The sequence below is a fragment of the Crocodylus siamensis genome, chromosome 6 (genome assembly GCF_052110815.1).
Source record: "Crocodylus siamensis isolate JL-2025a chromosome 6, ASM5211081v1, whole genome shotgun sequence".
Taxonomy (NCBI): domain Eukaryota; kingdom Metazoa; phylum Chordata; order Crocodylia; family Crocodylidae; genus Crocodylus; species Crocodylus siamensis.
The window spans coordinates 13,226,542-13,245,753 of record NC_143400.1 but is presented as its reverse complement, the minus strand read 5'-3'; the positions used below and the strand labels follow the sequence as shown (position 1 = coordinate 13,245,753).

The 19,212-nt window shown below is 45.3% G+C and overlaps 1 long non-coding RNA gene across 4 annotated transcripts in view; it reads left to right on the top strand.

Moving 5' to 3' along the window:
* LOC149861142 (uncharacterized) overlaps positions 1 to 19,212 on the top strand; it is a 51,006-nt gene that overhangs the window by 13,781 nt on the left and 18,013 nt on the right. For 2 of the 4 annotated variants that reach the window (XR_016443080.1, XR_016443077.1), the window contains exon 2: positions 15,716 to 15,797. This is a non-coding gene — a long non-coding RNA (uncharacterized LOC149861142). Of the gene's footprint in view, positions 1 to 7,571; positions 7,650 to 12,485; positions 12,630 to 13,494; positions 13,541 to 15,715; positions 15,798 to 19,212 lie in introns of those variants that run through there. The other 2 variants (XR_016443078.1, XR_016443079.1) reach the window with 2 other exon arrangements.

Sequence of the window (19,212 nt, the reverse complement as noted above, 5' to 3'; positions counted from 1 at the left end):
TGGCCATTGTCCAACGCTGAACACCCTGAGTCTTGTGGAAAATGCTTGGGTCAGGCCCTTGGCTGGCTGGCTCTTCCAAACTGTCAGTTTAACAAGGGCAGGTTTAATCCTCGCTTGGCTCTTCTCTGTTGTGTCGTCCATGGGTAGTTCACCTCCTGTTGTGATTGCTTGGAAAATAATTTACTCTGAATTATTTTCTCTGCAACACTGCTGATTTCAGTGGGGTTGGGTAGTCAGGGCAGAATTAGACCCAGGCCAGATATTTGAAGAGTATTTGAGTCCTTAATACAGACAGATCCATATTTACAGAACTGACTATTTTTTTTTAAGTGCCTGCCCAGAGATACCTTAAAAGAGCTTGATTTCTTTTTTATAAAGGGGAGGTGTGGGGTTGAAGAAAGGGCTCAGGCTCCTTTTGAGTATTTCAAGCTGGACATCCCCAAATCACTAACCCTGTTTAAAATTTTTGGTATTTTGGCCATGCAGAGACAGCTTCTTGCTTAGGCCAAGGTGTAGATTTTCCAGCAGCAGAAAGAGGCCTTAAATGGAGTATAAGCAGCATATATGGCAAGCCCCTTTTATGCTTCTCTCATTGCATAAAAGGGCCTCGGTATAACTGAGACTCTGGCTCTAATGATTTATATGTGCATATTTCACTCAGCATTGATGGCAAAGAGTCAGTTTTCAATGCTTTTTAAATTTTAAATGCATTTGCTTTTTTTCAGTGCCGTGTAAGCCCTCTTGATGAATTGCGGCATCAAGTTGAGCACCTCTTTATTTATATATTTCCTTCAAGGCCTGGGTTAATCGAAAGCTTCCCGATATGGACTGTGACTGTGGCTTGCAGAGCAATGAATTGCTCTTGAGCTGCCTATGGTTGTTGGTGTGATGGTGGCTCCACTGTGCTCCGGTGCCCACCCAAAGAGCTTGCATTCAGAGACTCTGGTTCTCCCTGGCTTCGGTGGCTCTAGAGTAATCCCTGCCATGACTTAAGGGGATTCACCGTGTGCTAGGATCCCTGAAGAAGGATGGAGAGCCGGGTTGGGGCTGTGGACAGAGTCAGGGCATGCGTGCAAGGCTTCTGCAAGCTGCTGTTGTCTCATTTGGGTGGATGGGTGCTGAGACAGATGAAGGGCCTGTATCTTATTTGCACTCAGGCTTCTGTCGACAGCTCTAGCACCATAAAAAGGCTTGAAAAGTAGGAATGGATTAGTTGGTATCATGACGACTGCCACTGGTAGAGCTGGGACTTGAAATTGGGATGGGGGAGAACACATAGGAAAACAGATCATTTTTGAGGAAAAGGCCATTGTCCTCTTCTTGACTGACTCCCGTGGGTGTCACAGCTCTCTGGCAGTGCTCGGGGTTACTGCTACGTTGGCCCAGGCTCCTTGCATCTCTTGAGAGGGGCATGGGCACCGTGTTGCCAAAGTGGCTTAGATCTTCAGGTTGTCCCCGCAGCAGCTGAGACCTGAGTTTGCAGCCCTGGGGATCTGGTGGCCTTGCTCCATTCATTGGAACTAAAACGATCGATGCTGCCGGAGGATCTGCTCTGTGTAGTCCTCCAGGAAGATATGAAGGGTGGGAGTTCGTCTCATCATCCATTGACTTCCAGGGGTGGCATTGACTTGTTGGCAGTGGGCCCTAACGGGACTTTTAGCTCCCCTGAGCAAGGGAGCATGACTCCAAGTCACTTGGGCTGCAGCCGGAGGTAATGTGCTGAGCTCCGTGGTCCTAGTCTGAAGAAATGGCCTGTCACCAGAAAGGTCACTCCGATGCAGCATGGGATGATTGGATGTGATGGGGGAGCCGTGTTGCTTGCCCTAGGGTTTTTTACAATCCTTTAGCAAGCTGGAGAAAATGTTCTCCCTGCTTTCGAACCTCCCTCCACATCCAGGAAAGATTTCGCTGGCCTAGGCTCATGTGACAGCACTGGATTTAGCAGGCTGCCTTGTAGAGCATTGCCTGCACCCCCAAACGATAGCTAGATGCACCAATTCCCACTTCCAGTAAATACCTGCAAGGCAAAGGATTCCTTAAAGTGAGTAGAAATTTAATTTATAAGCTTGTTTCAGTCTAACCCTTGATGCTTTATTTTCCTTCCCCTCCCTCCCATCTGTATGATGGGAATATTGATATCTTATCTCCCACGCGCTTTGATGTCTGCAAAGCAGTGTTTGAAGATGAAATGCCCTGTTTTTATTAGGAGGGGCAAATTCACGCTGTTGGTTTTTGGTTCTGGGGTTTTGCCTCCGTCCTTTGTGGCAGGTCAGCTGCAGAATTTGGGTCAGGGCCTGGGTTCTTGTTCCAAAATCCTCAAGAGGCGCTCATCTGTCCGGGGGTTTTGTTCAAGGCTGTTTCTGATTTGTTAGAGAAGGGACCAGATTTGGACAGGGGTGCAAATGCTAAGTAATTCCGATGAAAGTCTGCGGGATTTAGCGCAGCTCGGATCATCCGAATCTACCTATAGCAGCTCAAAAGCAAAGTTTTATAAAGATTAATCCTAAATAAATGGTATTGCCTTTGGATCCGAGTCTCCATTATAGAAATGCCCCTTTGTACCCTCCTGGCAGTGCAGAGGGCTTTGAGAGTGGGTGCAAAGATATCTCGTTTCCACTTTCCATCCTTTCTACGCAGCCATGGAGGATCAGGCCATTAGGGCTTAGACCACACTAGGATTCTGGGGGTTTCAACAATGCCGTCAATTGATGTAGCACCACAGAGGCTGGCTGCCCTATGCCAGCTGCCAGCCAGTCCCGCTACACCCGGATTAATGCCAGTCACTCTGACCAGGTTTCAGATGTGCCAGATGGGATCACACAAGGTCCATACAGTCCCATAGCTTGGCTTTAGTAGCAGCCAGGTCCAGCTGAGGAAAATTCAAGAAACCCCCTTGGTGTGGCCTATCCTGCCTCAAGAGAGTTTCTCCTTATTTTGCATGGAAACAGGAAGATTTATTTCCTTTTTCTAATCTTGGGACTCTTTTTAATCCTCCTTTAAATCTGGATTTTCCCCCTTATCTGTTTAAATACCCAGTGCTATTTTTTTTTGAATGCCGCTCTTGGTGTCAGTGATGTCTTGCTACAGTGAGTTTCATAGGCTTATTAGGTCCTAGATGGGGACAAATATATTTATATTTATGTCTCAGCTTTGAGGGGTTTGCTTTTTTCAGTTTCCTTGTTCTGTATTGTTTTGACAAAACAAGGAGCAATGGGCTCAAGTTGCAGCGAGGAAAACTGAGTTTGGATATTAGGTAAAACTTTCTCAGGAGGAGGGTACTAAAGCAGTGGAACAGAGAGGTGGTGCAATCTCCATCCTTGGAGGTTTTGAAGACCCGGCTAGACAAAGCCTTGGCTGGGATGATGTAGTTGGGGCTGGTGCTGCTTCGAGCAGGGGGTCGGACTAGATGTGACCTCCTGAGGTCCCTTCCCGCCCTCATTTTCTATTTTTCTATTTTGGTGGTGGGACTAGATTTACAAAGGTACCTACCTGGATAGCTGTTCAGTCTGCACCACATTTACAAATGTATTCGTGGACCTTACAAGGCAGCTGTGGCTGTGGTGGGAATTATGAGAGCATCTAAGTGATTTAGGCACCATAAGGTCCCATGGAGAGCAAACTTAGGAGGCTTTATAAATCCTGTACAGTTCATTTCCTTGCCAATGTTTCTTTATAAGTTGGAGTCAAACCAGAGTTTGCAGCCAGGAGCCATCAAACCCTCTTCTGTTTTTATTTAGCTACCCACTGCTTGGTCTAGAGACCTTTATGGTTATCTGAGTTTTGGAGATGGTAGTGTGGCTAGGTCAGCCCTGGCTGGAATATAGTCTCTTTAGCACAGGTAGCTGTGGAAGAAGGGCGACTTTGGCCATAGGACTCAGAACTATGATCCATGATTTTCCAAAGTGACTAGTAATATTTATCCATTTCAGAGGCCCTTGCAAAGGGACCCAGTTCTAAACCCCTTTGGAAGTGGAAGTCATAAGCTGGGTGCCAAATACTGAGTTCTCCTAATTCATTGATCTGTGCACCAAACTCTGAGGCTGGTTTGAAATTTGGGTCAGAGTCGTTTTGCAGATCTGTCCCAAGCTCTGGTTGGTATGGAGTAGCAACGGCATGCTGAGGGCTGTACAAACATTGAACATCAAGTGCATCGCCCCCTCACTTCCCCCATTAAAAAAAGATCCTAGTGTAGATTTTTAAAACAGGCTAACAGCTTTGCCTACCCCGCCTCAGCCATCTTAAAAGAGCCTGGTTTTCATCAAGTGTTGAACATTTGTCCTTTGAAAATCAGGCTCTTTTCAGGATCAAGATTTACTTTGGAATAGCCGAATGCCAATATTGTTGACTGCAGATCCTGAGTGCTGTTTCTAACATCATGAGATGGCAGGGAAAAAAGGTTTAGCTCCTTTCCTTTGAATTTCTAGGATGCACTCAGTTCACATTTTTAATCTGTCTGCACTTGGCAGGGCTAGAAAGCTTTGGGTACAGGAGACCTGCAATTCTCATATCATGGCCCCCCTCCTCAAGCTGAGGCTCGAGACAGAACACAAAATAACATGAACCTCCTGATAAAATAGCAAGCGACGGCACTGAGTCCTGGGTCGCCTCACAGAGGGACAAACAGAAGGCGTCTGGAGGTTTCCTGGACCCGAATCTTCTCCAGTCCGTGGGCCCGGCGCGCAGAGCGTGCAATCGGAGCAATCTCCGTGCCGTTATCTTCATTGCTGCCAAGCACAAGACGCGAGAGAATGGTAAATTTGACCTAGAAGGGTGTATTTCACCACCCCCATATCCTAATGATTGTGGTCAAATTAGATAGCCAGGAAATGCCATTTGGGGAGGAGAAGTACGATCGGCGTATCTCTTCCACCGCTTGGGAATTTCCATCTCCAAACATTCCTCCCTGCTTTTGCTATCCCAGCTCCTGCCCCTCCATTGGGCTCTTATCTGTAATAATCCCCCAATAAGAGGTCTTTCTGCTTGTTATGACACCCAGTGAAAGCTCTGGAGAAAGATCTATTCTTTCCCCTTGTTCTCCACAGCCAGCCACTAGCCTGAATGGAAGGGTTTTTTTGTGTCTCTGTGTGCCTGACTAATTGAGCTGAAGGACTTGCGTCTGGAAGGGTTTGAAAGGGGCTTTTGTTAGCGCTTCAGAGTTTGTAGAAGGCAAACGAGCCCTGCTTTCTTAAGGAACGCGGGTCCTGGGCAAATTTGACTCTCGAAGGTTCATGCCTCCAAGGGCTTTGGGAAAACCAGAGAGGGGGGTGGTTGAGAAAAGCCTCGCTCACCTTCAGCATTCAGTACTGGAGTCGGGCTCCTGGTAGATGCATGAGATCAATGTAAAAAATCATAAGATTTTTTTTTTTTAAGTAATAAATTTTGGGCGGGGGTAGGGGTGGGGGTTGCTTTTTGGTTTTCAAGCCTTTGCGGGTTTGCTTGAGTCACTTAATGGGCTAGATACTTGCTTGTTGTGAATGAAGCACGGTCTCATCTAATCCCTTGACTCCATTTTTGGCGCCGTTTCGTAGCTAAACAATGCATAATGTGTACAAGCGCCCCGTGAGTTGGCACTTTAAGGACATTGGATGTCATAAGACTCCTTAAAATAATGGGGCGCTGGCAAAGCACCTATAAACTCTATTCTTTCTCCCCTTCCAGTGCTCAGCAAGAGTGGTTAAAAGTCCAGGTTACCTTGAAATGGGCTTTTATTGGTATTTGGGTTAGTATTGCTCACTGAGGTCAAGACTGGGAATTCATTGTGCTAGCTACTGTTTGTACATAGAGAAGGGAGCAGTCTCCATCCCAATAATGTTACTGTTTAAGTAGACCTAGGTTGGAAGGGAAGACTGGCAATGCCTTGCACAAGGCAGGCCAATAACACTGGAAATAGAGGTTTAATGGTACCAGGCCCTCACCCCCAGCGCCTTGGTTCCCTTGCCAGCTGCCGATGTGTTGCTATTTCCATCTGCTGTAAGGAAGAAAGGCTGCTTACTGTTTTTAAAGGGATCTCCTGATTTTCTGCTTTGTCCTCGCACGTTTTGGGTGTTGGGTCCTGCAGTCCAGACTGTGAATTCAGATATTCTCTGGATGACTGGACGGGGTGCTTAGAGATGGGAAGTCAGTCTTGCGGGCCACATTTTTGGGATGTTTTGACCGGCGTTGTCTTGCTTAGTTGATGCTATATGTATGTACGCAAAGATCCATCTTGCAGGTTAGGGTGCACAACCCGACTCTTCCCGAGCTCCAGCGATGGGGAGCTGCTGGCGATCCCTGCTTCGTTGCTGCGTTCGCGCAAAAATCTGCTTGCTAATTCTTGCCAATTCCTTGTTTTCCTCGCTCCGATTTCCTGTTTTCCTGAAATTCAACTAATTGGCTGGGATTTTTTTTCTTTTCTTAATTTGGAAAAACCAGAATGTGGAGTATCTCCCTTGGAAACCGCTATTTACTTGGTAGGGAAGAAAAGCTGCTTTTGCCTCATAAAAGGAAATGGTGGCAACAGCAACAACATTGGGTAATTTTTAAAATCCATATTTGGTAAAATGGAAAAAAAAAGAGAATATTTGCAAATACATGGGAAAATATAGAAGAAAAAAATATACAGTGAAAATATTTTGATTACCAAGAGTGCAGCTCTCAGTTCTGTTAATTTTTTTGCATTAAAGTTGTGGGTAAATGATATATGCATCTCTTTTAAGGCCAGAGTGGTATTATGGGACCCTAGAAGTGGTGAGAATTGGGTGCAAACATTTCATTCCCTCTCTCTCTCTCTCTCTCTTCCCCCTCTTTCCACAGATAAGCTTTTCCAAAGTGCGTAGTACATTTGTGTACATCATTAGAATGCCCATCTTGAGACATCTCCAGAAAGCACTGAATAGAAGTGGTCAAACCTTGTGTCTTTTTATTACCATGAAATTCCCCTTTTTATGTTGTCCCCCCAATCTTTTTTTTAGATTAAAATCCAAATATGTGGTTTGGTTTGTTTTTTTAAGGTGAGCCCCCCTCCCCCTCCCATCCCGCTGCCTATAAATATAGTCAAGTGGACATTTCCCACGGAAGTTTCAAATGGGATGAAAAAGCCGGTTTTCATCAGTTGTTTCCAATGGAAAATTTGAAGCGTTTCTAATGCCGAATACTTGTCCTTTCAACATTGGGAAGATCCAGAATGAGGCTGTGGTTGAACGGGGAATGGTTTTGGTAGAGAGCATTTTTTTTTCCAGGTGAGCTGGGGGAGGGTAATTGGAAAGCAGGCTATGCAAGGAGGGAAAGTATTAGAAACGCTGCTAATTCTGTTGCCTGGCTACACCTGTGATGTCGCAGGCTTAGGTTTAGTGCAAGGGCATTGCCGTCTCAGGTGGCGATGTGTGCGATTTGTCCTGTTTGGGGCGTGGAAGGATGCAGATTTCAAGATGTTTTTCCCTGCGCTCAGTTTATCGAAGGCTGATTCTGTGCCAAGCAGTGTCGCCCCTGGGAGTACCTCGGCGGGGGGTGTTTTAGTGGTTTAATGAGGTTTTCACCAAAAAAAGCACCGACTTCTCCTTTTCCTTGAAAAATGGAAGACTTTTTTTTTTTTCTGTTTGGGGAGGTTTTTTGTTGTTGTTTTTTTTTAATGAGGATTTCCACTGAAAAATCCCCTCATTCTCTGAGCAGTGGTGAGTACCTGGCTCTTCGCAAACATCTGCTTGATGTTCATCCATTTCTTGTGCTTTCGCCCATTTTGCAGATGGGAAAGGCATGGGGTGGGGAGGGCTTGTTTTCAACAAGTTCACGGCAGAAGAGGGAATAAAACTTGGCCCATTTTCTGCTTCCTGGAATATGCTGTCCTCCTAACAGCATTAATTCAGTAGCGCTATTTTTAATTTACAACTGTTTCCGTTCTTCCATTTCATTTGTTCACGTTTTCCCCAATTCTTTCTTTTTTTTTTCGCCTTTACAAATCCAATTTTTTTTAAACATAAGAAAGTCATAGTGTCCACTACAAGCATCTACGACATGAACTGCGATTGGTCAGAGAAGCTACAAAACACTGATTTCATCTTCTGATTGGAGGGATATTCCCAGCATGAGTTTTTGAATGCAGAGCTGGTTCAAAAATTATGATTGAATTTTTAAAAACCCAGAATCACTATTTCTTATTTCTCCTTATTTTCCATTGGACAAAACATTGGAAGAATATTCATCCCAGCACAAACTGATCCTGGTGGCAGAAAACCAGTGCAAAAGGGGCCAGGTATTGGGGTGGAGGAGGGGAGTGGAGTGGATAGTCAGGGAAAATTATTACAGCATTTATCCACCACTTCATGAAAACAACTTTTAATGAACATTTTGATCAGTTGGGAGAAATCCAAGACCTTGTAGTATACGGGTCTCTTAAATAGAATAATATTAATAATACTATCTATGTGTAGCCTCTCTGACCCCAGCTGAATCCTTCTGATTTCACCATTTTGTTCTAGTGGCTTTTAGAGGAAAGATATTTTAAGTTCTTCACTCTGACCATGAATTTTAAAATACATTTTTCTTTATTGATGATAATGGAGCTTCTCGCTTATCCCCATGACTCAAGGAGATGGAGGGCTCAGATAATCCCCTTGTATCATGATATTCAACTCCCAACCACTTTCTATAATGACAAAACCATCTCCACCCCCCGCAAGCAATCCAAGTTCATTCTTGATGTCATTCTGCTGACTCCTGGGATGACTTTTGACACCAGGTATTCGCTAAGTGACTCCTAACTCGTCCCCACCTTGAGTACATGGCAATCTACGAGCTATTTGTGTCTCCGTAAAAGAAAAAAAATAGCATTCGAAGTTTTGCTTTCTCAGCACTGCGATATGATAATGATGTTGCATGTTAGTCATTAGTAATAAGTAGCTGTCTGTGTCGGTTTCTCAGATGCTGCCTGGAAAATGCAGACGAGATGCACCTACTAACAGCTGGTGTTTTTGATGATCCTGTGAGCCTAACAGCGCATGCTTGCAGAAAACAACAACCAAAAACCAGATCTGGTTGATCCTTGTTTGACTAGGAGGAGTTTTCTCCACTCTGATATTATTTTTTTTAAAAATCTTCTCCCCTCCCCCCCACTTCAAAAATATTCAAACTTATATTTAATTCTAGCGCGTGGATTCACATGGCTCATACACAACTCCTCAGCTTTCATTGAAAAATACAAACTAAGAAGGGCTGCAGAGAAGAGCTTAAAAATCATGACCTGAATGCAGTCATCAGCATGGAGACTGGGAGACAAAAGCAGTACGGCAAATATGTTTGTCATTTTTAAAATCTTACTATATTGGGGGGGGAGACGAGGGGGATGGGAAGCACTGATGCATGACTTTTGAACCCTTGAGGTTCATAATCCTCTAATAAACCATAATATTGAAAAGGCATCCAAAGACTCGGATCATGTTGGAGCCCTGCTGCATAACAAACTGTGCAAAAATGGGCCAGTGTTTTTCAAAAAGGGCTAGTGCATCTGAATTACCGGCTTTCCTAGCTGGAGATATGCTAAAAGAGACTTGACTTTTCAGTGCTTTTCACACCGTCTGAGACTCAGCCCCGTTTTAGGGTCTTTAGCTCTGCGCCCATGAGCGCCAGCTTTGAGAGAGCCTCTGCAGTTTGATCGATTTGCAAATCCTGTCCCAAAGAGCTCACATCTGAAATGCCAAGAGAGAACAGGTGGCTGAAATAAGCAGGTGGGTGTTATAGGACCAGAAATAAGATGTTTTTGCCCACACTTGCTGTGCTTGTAATTCCTAGCCAAACGGCAGCTATAATTATTAAACTGTTTTATTGGTGCTAATTAATAACAGCCGCTCTATTCAGTATTTAGGATGAAACTATATACGGTATGTATTTTATATCATCCTGCTCCCCCCTCCCCAAGTCATTTTAATCTTCACAGTCCCTGTAATTTTGACATTTTCTTTGTGTTTAGCATGCTGAATAGCTCAGGATCATTTAGTTTGGTTACAGAGAGATGAATGCCATGTTGGTGTGTGTGTGCGTGTGTGTCTTCGTTCTGTATCTATCATTATAGCATCTGAGTGCCTGTATACATATACACTATTCTGTGAGACTGGAATATGCAGTTGTAGAAAAATAATTAAGGGCTCTGGAGTGGTGGATAAGTCCTGGTCTCTAAACACTGCTCTGCAGGCCTTAAGTCATAGACAGATAGCCGTTCAAGTCAGCCGGACGCCAGCGTTCCCCCAAGTAAGGCTTAGGGGGAACTCCTGAATTGGGCCCCTGTGCTCTTCCTTGTCTTGTAATGCTTTTCCTCATTCATTCCTTTCATGCTTATGGGCATTTGGTCATTCACCCTTGTGGGAAAAGGACCCTTTTATTTTTTCATTTAAAAAAAAAAGGAAATTTAAGCATTTAAAAAAAAATTGTATGTCTTTTGGGGGGTTTTTTTTTTGGTTCTTTTTGGCTGAGAAAGGGCAGAGGCACATAAATTCTGCGCCTCCAGCTGGCAGCTCACAATTTAAAGTCCTGGGTCTTAGGGGTGTGTTTGTGTATGTATGTATACATGTGCATATGTATGTATGTGTGTGTATGTGTATATGTAGCTATAGATAGGTATGTGTGTGTGTGTGTGTATATATATGCCTTTCCTGATTTATCACCGAAAGGGTTTATGCTCTACAGAGGCCTGTGTTTTCCATTCTGGGCTTAAGCCTGCTTTGTTTTTCTTCTCCCGCAGATGCGTTTAACGAAGGGGTGGTCGTTCCCATGCCAATTTTTTTTTTTTTTTTTTTTTTTTTGCTTTGTTTTCCCCGATTCCCCCTCTCTGTTCACTCAGCCTTAGGCTTTCGTGCAAAGTGGGGCCACCAAGCCACTGGCAAGAGGCGGGTGCCGCATTTGTGCCACCGATTGCCGGTCCGTTTTGGGGTGGGAGTGGCGGGCGGGAGCTTGGCGGTGGTTGAGAAATGGCTTGTGTGGGAAGGAGGAATCGAAGGGAGGATGGGGGGGAAGAGGGCAAAGAAAATAAAAAGCCACGGGAAGACACTGGCTCTTTCAGGATTGTCATCGCGGCCGCGAGCGAAAGAGTTAACCCATTAGAAATTCCGAGCCCCTCTTCCGATAGTTAAACCTGATTTGCATGCATTTGCATAATGAATGTCATTTGCATTCTTGGAGGTTGGCTACTTCTGTGGGAAAAGTCAAAGCAGGATTGTGGGGGGAGGCAGAGGGGGGTCGGCAAAGAAAAAACGGAAGACTTTTTTTCCGCCCCCCTCCTGCCCCCCAGATGTCCCCTCGCTGTCATCTCCCAAATGGAGATTTTAACGGGATGTCTTTCTGCCTTTTTCCTTCCGCAGGGCACACAAAAGCCAAAGGCAGATAGGCCTTTTTTGAGCCGAAGCGCATCCTTTCTTTGCTGCTGGTCTCATTTTTTAACTTGCTGCTTTCGGTGCTCCGTGGCCTACCTTCCTCCGCACCACGCCACGAATACCGAGCTCTCTCCCTGCTCCCGGCTTACACCCGGGTGTGTGCATGTGTGTCGGGGGGGAAGGAATAGAAGAGAAAGAGGCGGGGGGGGGGAAAGATGGAAATCCACCATTTTAGGCAGCTGGCATCTCTAAAATGGCCGATCCTCCTCGCAGGTAATGAGTGATGTGCTGGTAGCTCACTGCATGACATAGCACTTGCATTGTTCACCCCACGGAGAGTCGTGGCATGGAGAGGTAGTGGCAGGATTACCTGTGGGCAAGGATTTGGATTTATCTCGGCTAGTCTGAGGCTACGTCTTCAGCGTGTGTGTGTGTGTGTGTGCGTGCGCGCGTGTGTATGGGAGGGGGGGATCTCTTTAACGTGGAGATCTCCATCTCGATATAAAATCCTTGAATCAGAACTCTTGGGAGAGGTGATACCTTTTCTTAGACCAACTCGAGTTTTGCAAAAAAAAATCTTTATTTGCCAGCTTTCGGGCACAAGCATCCGTCTTCAGGCACAGGAGAAAAGATTGTAAGAGTTCTCCCAGGTAGCAACGAAAGTTCGTATTTTATTGGAGAGTTCAAGTTCATTGTGGAAATGAAGACCTCTGTGTTGCAAAAAAACCCCTGGCCATGGGTACAACATCGCCCGTGATGCTGCTAGCCAAGGTCAAAACCTACCTTTCCCTCGTCTCTCCGGGGGTTTGTACATCGAGACAGTTGTCTTAGAGTAAGAAACCCCAAGGTGTTTTTTGTTGTCTGTTTTTTTTGGGTAGGGGTTGGGGGCCGAAAGCACAAATGAATTAACTGCTTCCATTCTCTTACACACAGCTATCAGCAGGGTTGGTGAAAAAAATGTGTGGTGGCCTTTAAAAATATAGATGTGTGGGCTACCGCAGAACAGATGGCGTCAGCTTAGTTTTTTAAAAACTCAACTTGCGAATTTTCAACTCAATTTCAGAATTTTCTCTGAGTGTCACTGGCAACGAGGTTGCATTTCCAGAACCGTTCTTTTTTTCTTTTCCTTTTTTTGGTGGACTTCTAATCAATTATTTTTTTCCCAGTAAAAAGAAAAAAAAATCTGCAGCTCCTGATTTCCATTGCTCTGCACTTGGGGTTGTCATTTATTTCTGAGGAAAGTACGCATGAAACACGGTCAAATCGGAACGTGGCGTTCTGCAGCCATTCAGGGTAATGGAAAATCAGCCCATGTGTATGTGCGTAGTTATATTTGCCTTGTATCCACGTACTGGTGTGCTTCTCACATAGACGAGCGAAAGAACTATCTCTATCTCTATCTCTATCTCTATCTCTATCTCTACTCTGTGTCTATGATATAACCCACCTGCATTTCAACTCTTATGATTTTATAGCAAGTTTCATAACATTTTATGGGTTTTTTTCCCTCCTTAAAACCTTAGCAACTGGAGCCCTACAATGAAGGCAGAATTCCAGCCTATTATTACTATTATTATTATTATAGCAAGTAAGTTTGTATCCCTGAAAGATGCAGAGAAAAGCTTGATGATGTGACTCAGTCACAACCAAACAGGACCAAGAAGAAGGAAGATGAAAGGAGCTCCCAAATAAATAATAAAAAAGACCTGATGATTTTTTTTTTTAAGTGCATTTCATGGGGGGGGGGTTTCCTGCCACGATTTTTGCATTTTTGTGGTTATCACTACTGAGCCAGTATGATATTCTATATGTAACTATGTAGACTTGAGGTTATAGTGGGAGATGGTCTTTTTTCAAAATCTCACGCACTTTTCGTACGTATTTTTTTTCTTTGCTTCCCATCTAAGTGAAAGGCTCTGCGAACCTAAGACTGCCATCCTGCAAAGACTTTAAATGGGAAATAACCCAGTTGCCTTCTTTGGGACCCCTCCAGTGTTTGAAGTGCAGCATATTTCTGTCTGTATAGGGTCAAAGCTTGGAATAGCTTTGGCTTCTGTTTTAATGCCAGGTTGCCATATCATGGCGTGATGTGGTTGGCTCTGGGGTACTTACAGGGAAGAGTGACACTATATAACAAGCCTCTCTTTTTTTATTGCAGCTGGGAGGACAGGCCTGGCCTTAAGGAAGCATTCTTTATAGACTTGGTAAAAACACATTCGAATGCAAGACTATTTATCTCTCTGTTACCTTGTTCTTCCCCTCTTTGCTTGTTGTAAACCCTGCGTGGCAGGCAACTACCTTCTTGCAGTATGCAGATACAGTACCTGGGGAGGTCTCAGTGGTACTATAATAAAAGCAGGTTTGATCCTTATTTTGTGCTGCTGTGGCATAGGAAGGGGCTTTAAAGAGTACTTATGGTCATGTTCATTTATGGTGCTACAATGGAGAGGAGGAAAAGGGTTCTGACTGTAAGTGAGAATAATATCTTGGGGTCTGCATGCCCCACTGGAATCCCTTTCACCCAGTTATATATGTTAGCCCAAGGTACAAAGGGGAAGCAGCTGTGGGGTTTGGTTTTTTTTTTGCCTTTGCCTGCCAACTTACTTATCCAAGAATGGAAAATGCTTTCCTAAAGCTTGCAAAAATGTGCTAAGGCTCTTAGTTATTTAGCTTAGCAGCACCTACTTAGTCACATTCTCACCGCTTTTATTTATAACCTTAGTCAGCGCTGGCTCCCCCCTTTCCTCCCACTCCTCCAGGGTTTTTTGGTAGGCTTGGCTTCACATCAGAGCTGGGAGGGAAGAGGTGTAGGAGTCAAGACACCTGGGTGCTATTCTCAGTGTTGCCACTTACTCAGTAGTGACCTGGGGGAGTTGGGGGTTGCTGGTTCTCTCTGCTCAGACTGTCATCCGGTTACTCCCACTAAACAGGGTGGGATTTGTGCACAAGCAAAGGTATTGCAACCTGACCCAAATTGCTGCTTTGTCCGCCTCTATACCAAAACGTGTCGGTTTTTTTAAGGGTCGGTGTTGGGAAGTTTCAATAAATGCACGGATCTTGAACAGCTGTGGATGAAAAAAGGCAAGGCAGGTGCCCTGAGTTCACTAGCCCTGTCAATAAATAAAGCCAATTAAGCCTTGCTGGAAAGGAATATAGCAGTTGATGATAATGATCCTAAACAATGCAATCCAGATCCTCTGCTGGGGTGGACGGGTATGCATCCACTGAAATGCAGGTGATTGCACCCCTTGATGACCGCTGAAGGTCCGGTCGAATATTTTTACAACAGCATTGTAGGCAGTTTTGCTATGGGAGACCTCCAGCACGAAGCAGAATTAAGTACATCAGGAAGTGCTGGGCAGAGCCAGCTGCAAAGACAAAACCCTTCCGATTTTTTTTTTTTTTTTCTTGCTTCTCAGCAAGTCCCTCTGCTATTGTGGGATCAGGGAGAGGAGACCTGCCACATGCGAATGAGAGGAAGAATGGCTGCTCCGCTAACGTGATGGGAATGGTGGTTTGCTGTGTTTACTTTTTCGTGGAAAGAGGATTATCAGCTCTGTCATTGTGGCTGCTGCTGACTTTTTTTTTTTTAATATCGGGATGCTACAGCATTTATGTTCTCAGATCCTCAGTCAGGGCTGGTTTTGTGGGGTGGGGGGAGGACGATGATGCTATAGTTGAAATTGCAAGTCTGGAAATGGGGCTTTTGTGAATCTGAGCAGGGTGCAGGGAATGCTTTGTCCTCATTCACCTTTGTTTTAGCCCTTGGTACTGCCCCCTGTCCCCAGAGCATCTGAACGCCTTCCATGTGAAGTAGATCGGTGGTGGCAAATTATCAAGCATCCCTTAATGTGCTATGGGGTGCTGTGCCTGGGGTCAGGCTGCGGTTTGTGGTGGGGAAGGGGAGTATGCAGCGGCTGATATTGTTAGAAGCTGAGCCAAGCAGGAAGGTTGTACCGTGTGCCCTAGAGGACTCCAGGTTCACCCATTTACTTCTGGAAGCTTGTTCCAGAGCTGATCCACTTGGCTGGCAATGTTTTGGTTGGGGTTTTTTTTTTGCAATTTGCCTCTCCGAGGGATAAAAACAGTTCTCTGCCACATTGGGGTTTTCTGGGGATAAATCTCCCAGCAGGAACAGCAGACAGGCAGCTCACAGTGATGAGCATTTATCTCTAGACCCTGCTTGGATCTGTGCATCCTGATGCAAGCAGCCACAGGATCAAGTGAACACGTGAGGGCCTGATTTTCCCTTGCCTTGTTCTTTGCAAAGTCACTGACAACCGGTGCAGAACCGCAGACCTCCTCCCCAACCTCCACAGTACCCCTGGATTGTCTGTGGCCATCTAACACACACAAGGTTTCCTCTCTTTCTCTCTTAGGATCAAGCGTGGGTCCTGTTTTTAAGGCAATACTCTGCTCAAGCCATCTGTGGACCTGGGGAAGCTCATCTGGAATTCCCTGGTAAGTGGATTGCTTTGGACAGGATCTATAAGCTCTCAAAGCCAGGGCATGTCTCTGTCAGAGGCATGCAGTCATGATGTAGAGAGCATGAGTTCTTCTAAGCCATGTATTTATGGACTGGGTATAAGACCGGGTTGCAAGAATACAAGCTCCCACAGTTATGTTTTATGTTGCAAATGTATCTAGAGCAGGGATTAGGTACCGGGTCTGCTGGGCTCTGTTCCCATCCCTGCTGTTTACGTGGGCCAGCCCACCAAAGGTTTTTAGGTGTCTCATTCCCATGGCTCTTGGGGCTTGGACTGCGTTATGATCTCTCCATCCTGCTACGCTAGATTCTTGTTTCCACTCAGGCCCCAAGTGGGAAGGGGCCTTAAAGTGGATGGGCCTGTAGTTTATACCTGCTTGAAAGTCTCTCTTCTACATAGCCGAGTACAGCATTACGTGATCACCTTTTGTCATGAATTTATCCGTACAGCTCTCCTGGGCTGTGGAAACTAATTTGTTTCAGAGCACCCGGGGATTCAGCAATGGAGTTTGGGATCCAGCCAAGGGAAGAGCCATCTCTCTTAGGAGAATCAGTCCCCCTGTGTGCAGGCTTTCCCACCTGTGAAACAGGTGCAGCGGTTACCCAAAGCCTATGTGAGAGAGCGAGTGGGATTTGGAGGTCCTGGGAACACAGCCTGGCAGTCTATAAAGGAGCACATCATTACTGCCTTCTAACTGACTTCCCATTCAACATGGCAAACTGCATCTTTCTGCTGTCTGTGCCTCTTTCCTTTCCATCTCCTGCCTGTCATCTGTATTTCTGCACTGTTTAATCCTGATGCTTGAAAAGTCATGAGAGACTGGACTGGCAGACATGAGATTTTTGAAGTCGTAAGTGGTGGGGCTTTCCACCCTTCCTTCCTTGTAGCTTCTGTGCCTTTAAGTTGAATTCATGGCAAAATTTTGAGTCTTTCTCCATGACAACCTGGACTTGAAACTTGCATTTCATGGAATAGGGGAAAAAAAGAGATTCCTCGCCCCCCCACCCCATAACTCAAGTCCAGGAGCTGAGGTGCTAAAAAACCCTCCCCAAATATGAGCCAGTTGAACTGAAAGAGCTGGTAACCGGCAGACAGAATCATTTTTCTCTTTGAGGAAATAAAGGCACCCGATTCCTATTTTCACTGAGGACCAGTTACACCCCTCTGGCAGCAGAAAGTGCTTTGAAAGTGGATGTAAGTCACAATTTAGATGACTTTTAAGGTTCCTTTTTACTGTCAAAAGGGCCTCAGTATCAATGAGATGCAGACGCAAACGCTGACGTGGAAGAGGGAGATGCTTGTGGTGGTGGAATGGCATCTGAATATAAAGAGATAGTCAGGAGCATGAGTCTACCTGTCTATAAAGTGATTAACAGATGAGTGATCAATCAAGAGCATGAATCTACCTCTTTGATCACTCATCTGTTAATCACTTTATAATCTACTAGCAAGGCATAGGGACTATGGACAGTATCAACACTTAATGTGTACAAGTGCCGATGGATTGCATTCAGGCAGGGTTTTTTCCCCCACCACCTGGAGGTTAGGGCATGTGAGCAGGTGTTGGTTGGGTTTGGGGTTTTTTTTTGCTCCAAAATAAGTTAAATTTGAAGGTGACAGCGGAGAGGATTCCCACAATTGTGGGTAGCCCTTCTTCTCACAGGCTCTTCAGAGTTTGACCCTGGTAAAAGGTTGCTGCGGCGGTGGGGGGAGTGGGAAGGGAAGGGGAGATGGGAATGGACTGAAGTCTGGGTCTGACCATAGACAGTGCTTTTATTAATGAGGCACAGCTGAGGCAGGTTCTTTGCCAGCGGCCTAGCTTGATTCACAAACTCCTCATTGTTTTAGAGTTGGTTCAGCGTGTTTTTTCTCCCCCCTTCTTCTTTCCTCTTTTCTCTCCCTCATACAAAGATGTCATTGTGCTGGGAACTTGGTGGTGGCAGCGTTGTTATTTGGGCCAAAAAAAAAAAAAGAGAGAGAGAGAGGAGAGAGAAGAAAGAAAGGAAAGGGGGGGGGGACCCAACAAGGTGAAGAGGTTTAAATCAGCTTATCCCAAATGCCAATTAAAAACCGAAGAGGATTAGTCCTTACGATCAGGAGAATAGACCATCATTGTGCGACTGGGAGTCTTTTTTGCTTTCCCAAGTCTATCTCGCTAAAATTTCCTCTGTCACTTGTCATCTCTTTCCTTTCGTGTCAGGATGGAGAGAGATAGAGGGCTGATACCTCAGCTGCTGCTCCGTCCATTGGGTTCCTTAGATCACTGCAGAATCTGGCCCACGAAATGTATGGGTTTCAGTGCAAAGCTAGAGAGGTTGTGCCTGATGGGAAGGGTTTTTTGTTTTTTTCTTTTAACCTATGCATGCATCCTCCTGTCTTGGCTTGAGGTTGACGGCTTGAGCATGCAAGTTTTACTTCCCTGCCCCAAAGGCACTGCTTGCAGAAGCTAAGCTCTTAGTTTGGATGCTGTCTTGTGGCCTGGAGTTCCTTGGGCAAAACAGTGCTGCGTCACAGTGAAGAGATGACAGGGACTTGTTTGTCCCTGGGTCAGTGGAAGACGTCTGGCCCTGGTGTCCTGGTGTCAGCTTCTTTTAGCAATATTGTCACTTTGGTTTGTGGAAGCAACCAGAGGCAGATCAGACCCCTGGGAGGTCTGTGCCCACTTAGCAAGAGGCAGTCTCCTACAATAGGAGATCTGATCTAACATGCCAAGTCACAAATCTTTTAACACGCAGTGTTATTTTAAATTGATTTAGCCCAGCTGGCTGGGTGTGTGCAGACTTGCTTTGGTTCTCACCTGCTTTCTAGCAGCGCAGACACAAACTAAGCCATCAGAAGCCAGAATCAAGGGGCGCTTGTACACGTTGCGTGTTGTTTAGATACACATCATGAAACAGTGCCAGAAATCGCCATTTTGCATGTGAAAATGCATGTTGATAGCTCTTTATCATGGTAGGTTTTGACTTACCAGCTGGCAGGGAAACTGGGGTCTTGTTTTTGGCCTTGTTTTAAAAAATGCCCCTACTTGTGTTCACTTTCCACAGCCACTTGTGCTGCAAAATTGTATTGGCACAAATACTGGTAGAAACCCAACTTCCAGCTCATGGCAGGAAGTGGATGTAAAGTTTTCTATCTTTCTCTCATTTTTTTTTTTCCCCATGAGAATTCACACCAGCAGCTCAACTGTGAGTTTACACTCGTTCATTTTTGGGAACGGGAACAATGCCGTGTGACTTGCAGAGCCCGTGTCACCAGAGATCAGATGCTGGCTATTGACTGTGGGAGCACGACGCTGGGGAGAAAATGAGGTGATAATGGTCTCGAGATGCTCACCCTGGCCCCTTCTGGTTTTAAAATGCGACGAATCTAGAAAAGTCACAAATGACTCA